The sequence below is a fragment of the Parasteatoda tepidariorum genome, chromosome 1, assembly GCF_043381705.1.
Source record: "Parasteatoda tepidariorum isolate YZ-2023 chromosome 1, CAS_Ptep_4.0, whole genome shotgun sequence".
NCBI classification, from domain to species: domain Eukaryota; kingdom Metazoa; phylum Arthropoda; class Arachnida; order Araneae; family Theridiidae; genus Parasteatoda; species Parasteatoda tepidariorum.
In genome coordinates, this window is record NC_092204.1 from 4,925,337 (window position 1) to 4,930,517 (window position 5,181).

Sequence of the window (5,181 nt, forward strand, 5' to 3'; positions counted from 1 at the left end):
ACAAAATCCCTACTACTTAAACACCTGATGCATGTCGTAGTCATTGTACGAAAAACGCACAGTGCCGACGATATTCGCGGTCCTTACAAAACAGGACATAACTCCAATATATTGGAATTCTATAAAACCGCACTACCTAACCCACTGGAATACTATAAAAACCCTACTGATTAACCACCTGACGCACCTCGTAGACATTGCGGGGAAAAGTACAGTGCCGACGATATTCGCGGTCCTTACAAAACAGGACATACCTCCAATATACTGGAATTCTACAAAATCCCTACTACTTAACCACCTGACACATGTCGTAGACATTGTGCGAAAAACACACAGTGCCGACGACATTCGCGGTCCTTACAAAACAGGACATAATTCCAATATATTGGAATTCTATAAAACCGCACTACCTAACCCACTGGAATACTATAAAAACCCTACTGATTAACCACCTGGCGCACCTCGTAGACATTGTGGGAAAAGTACAGTGCCGACGATATTCGCGGTCCTTACAAAACAGGACATACCTCCAATATACTGGAATTCTACAAAATCCCTACTACTTAACCACCTGACGCATGTCGTAGACATTGTACGAAAACGCACATTGCCGACGACTTTCGCGGTCCTTACAAAACAGGACATAACTCCTATGTACTGGAATTCTATAAAACCGCACTACCTAACCCTCTGGAATACTATAAAAACCCTACTGATTAACCACCTGACGCACCTCGTAGACATTGTGCGAAAAACGCGCAATGCCGACGACATTCGCGGTCCTTACAAAACAGGACATAACTCCAATATACTGGAATTCTATAAAAACCCTACAGACTAACCACCTGACGCATGTCGTAGACATTGTGCGAAAAACGCACAGTGCCTACGACATTCGCGGTCCTTACAAAACAGGACATAACTCCAATATACTGGAATTCTATAAAATCCCTACTACTTAACCACCTGACGCATGTCGTAGACATTGTACGAAAAACGCACAGTGCCGACGACTTTCGCGGTCCTTACAAAACAGGACATAATTCCAATATATTGGAATTCTATAAAACCGCACTACCTAACCCACTGGAATACTATAAAAACCCTACTGATTAACCACCTGACGCACCTCGTAGACATTGTGGGAAAAAGTACAGTGCCGACGATATTCGCGGTCCTTACTAAACAGGACATAACTCCAATATACTGAAATTCTATAAAAACCCTACAGACTAACCACGTGACGCATGTCGTAGACATTGTGCGAAAAACGCACAGTGCCTACGACATTTGCGGTCCTTACAAAACAGGACATAACTCCAATTACTGAAATTCTATAAAAACCCTACTACCTTACCACTTGGAATACTATAAAAACCCTACTTATTAACCACTTGACGCATGTCGTAGACATTGTGCGAAAAACGCACAGTGCCTACGACATTCGCGGTCCTTACAAAACAGGACATAATTCCAATATATTGGAATTCTATAAAACCGAACTACCTAACCCACTGGAATACTATAAAAACCCTACTGATTAACCACCTGACTCACCTTGTAGACATTGTGGGAAAAAGTACAGTGCCGACGATATTCGCGGTCCTTACAAAACAGGACATACCTCCAATATACTGGAATTCTATAAAATCATTAGTCGATGAGTTCATCGTTCGTCGTACACCTACTAAATTTGGTCTGCCATTTAACGATGGTTTTAAAATAAAAAATAAAAATATTTAACCATGAAAAATCTAAATATTATGTTTGTTACATTACAATTTGTCGGCAGGCTAATAAATCAATAAATTAAGTGCTCGGGAAAAGTGACTGTTATATTGGAATAATGTCTCATTATTTCAACCGAAAAATTTGGATAACTATTTGATGTTGGACATATTATATTGTCTCTCGTCAGGTCCTGGCATGTTTAAAAGGACATACTCATCATCTACGGGGATATCTCCCCCCTCTTAACAATTATAAATTTCTTTAAGATTTCTTTTACTTCATTATTTTGAGGATCTTAAATTGAGAAGAATTTAACCGGTGAAAAATTAAACTTTGTAATAAATTCTCATGTGCTTATTTTTATCCTCAATTTTCTTCTTTCCACATCCTCTCTTTTATATTTCATTTCTCTCACTAATACCCATCATTAGCTTTTGTCCTTCCTTAGAATTATAATTTTTATCTCTCAATTTTTAAGCATATAAGATTTAAAAATGAGTTTCTATTGAAAATGTATACTCCCCCTTGAAAAATAACTAAGTATGCAAATAATATAACTCTCGCCAATTTTTACACACACTCAAATATATCTTTGCAACCCATAATGTTTTCTAAATAATTTAAAATACATAAATTTTTTCTGAATGCTTCATAAAACAGAACTTACAGTGGTAAAGTGGCTGGGCTCCGACTGGTAAAGTGGCTGGGCTCCGACTGGTAAAGTGGCTAGGCTCCGACTGGTAAAGTGGCTAGGCTCCGACAACGACGGTTATAAAATGCAAACATAAGTATAAAAAGAAAACAAAAAGCTTAAATAGGTGCAAATAAATCAAGCTTTATCAGCTAATACCACCAAATCCATAATTTTACATGCTAGGACAAAACCAAAGCTCTTTAATTAAAAGAATATTTTTTTTCTTAAAAATATATCAGTCTGTTTGAAAAATATGTGTTTAAATATAATCATACTTAAGCCCTGCAAGCGTTGAGCATATTGTATTATAATTTCTTTGCTATACATTCATTTTTCATTAAATAATGAAATTTGTTCTTTTACAATTTACTGATTTTGAGAGTTAGAACTTTTTGGTAAAAAAGAAGCTTTAATCTTCTATTTGTTTTAAACTCTGAATTTTATTTCAAACGTTTAAATTTATTCTTGTTTTAGAAAAACGTATTTGATTGCAAAATAACTTAATTTAGAAACTTATTTTTATATTAATTTTAATGATCCGAGATCCATATGATTCATAGAATATTATAGAAAGCTGAATAAGTACTAGCAAAAGTCCTATTTTGTAAAGTAGAAATTGTATCTGCAAACACATTAAAAATATTCCATTATAAAGTGCCAGGATCTCATTTTCAAACTAAAGTCGAAATCGGAAAATTCGAAATTTTAGTCTCAAAATATTTAATTTTCTAGCGTGAGAGAGCAAACTTGATATCGGCAAGTTAAAAATACTTACAACTCTGCAATTCAATAGCTATATATTTTGAATAATGTTTTAAGATTCAAAAGAAATTAAATTTCTTTAAACTGAAACTGGCGTTATTTTGTAAAAATTACGAATAAAAAATTTCGTTTATGACAATTATCTTATGTTTATATAAATTTTAAATAAAAAGATTTGTCATTCTATTATGTTTTAAAATGACAGTAAATAAAAGCATTTTGTGGAGAGTTTAGAAACTGTTCCTTAATAGAAACCATTGGAAATGCATATTTAAAACAAGCTAGAAACACTATATTTTAATTGTGAAAATTTTTAATATACTATTTAAATTTATTAATATGAACTTGAAAATTTCTTATTAAAATTTTTGAAGAAACTAAATTACTAAACATGACAATAAATAAGATGAATGTTTAAGTGAAAATCGTTTTATTTTTATCTTTTAATAATGCTTTAAGAACTATAAGTGAAGAGAGATGTAAACGTGGCTGGTACGCAACGCTAAACTCTTTTCCATAATCTTAACACTGGTCTTCTTCCGTCTTCCGTGACGCGTACTTACTTCCGTGACGCGCAGTGGGCTGAATACTTGTTTTTATCATAAATAAAATCAGACATATTCCATACGATCGTTTTAATAAACGAACTCTCCTCAGAAACTAATTTAGATTTTTTTTAAACAAAAATAGTTTTTTTCACACACTCAAGACTAACATTAAATATTTAAAAAAAATAGAGAAATAAAATGTAATCAGTAAAACTTTCAGAGCTAATGATAACACATTTGCATTTCTGTGGAAAAAAGCAAACAAAAAAATCCAGTTTTTTATCCCGTTAAAAGATAAGTCATCATTCTGAACTTTTAAATTAAGCCACAAATTTTTCATAATAAACGTTTTAAATTTTTCATAAATTCATCATTAAAAACGTTCACTGAATGTGTTTTGTTTATTATTTTACTAATTTTTATTAATTGTACATAAATATAAAATAAGGTATTTATATAAAAAATACGGTAAAATGACAAACTGAAAATATTAACAATAATTTAGATATAATTACTGTAGCTCCACATTTCGAACAACCAAACGAAACTTCGTTGAAATTGAAATATTTCGAACAAAACTTCACAAGAACAAAGATCTTAAATTTGCTAGATTATATACTTTAAACTAAGTATTTCAATGTATTAACTTAAAAATTTCGTGTTTAAAAAATGTTGAAAAATAAATATTGTTTCACTTACTTCAATTAGAATAGGAAAGTTGAAAAATTGGGTTTTCTTACAAATCAGCATATGCACGCTCAATTGCCTAAATTAAATTACGTTTTATGAAGCAAGTTTAGAGTTTCAATCTCGCTTTAGCAACTGTGGAAAGGAAATGCGATACAACCGTTTATGCCAGCTTTATTGTATTTCATGTAAATTGAGTTGAGTTGCTGAAAAGAATCTGTGCTTCTCGCTTTTAAAGCGTGGAGGTAGCTGGTTCGAAACTCGCTGTCATCCTGGATGTATCTTCATGCTATCTTTCTCTGTATTGTGCTATCTGTCCTTCTATATTTGTCAAAGGTTTATAAGCCTTAATTGAGCACACAAGCAATGAATGCATATTGTTGCAGTGAATGCATATTATTATTGAATGCATAGTTGAGCAACAAATGCATATTGTTTCCTTAAATAAATAAATATTCACATTTATCCTCTTATATTTTATTAAAAAAGAACGTTTATTTACGTGACCCTATAACTGAACGCTATGCTATTGGCTTTGGTCTAGGAAACATATCTGTGTATTGCTCTTCCACCAAGTGCTTTAAAACGTGGAGGTAGGAGGTTCGAATTTCCCTGAAAATATAATTGTCTCGTTCTAATCACATTAGGCTTATTTTTTCTTACACTATGACTCGGTAGGTAGGTACTTTATTTACGTCGCACTAGAGCTGTATAATGGGCTATTAACGACGGTCTGGAAAACATCCCTGAGGATGATCC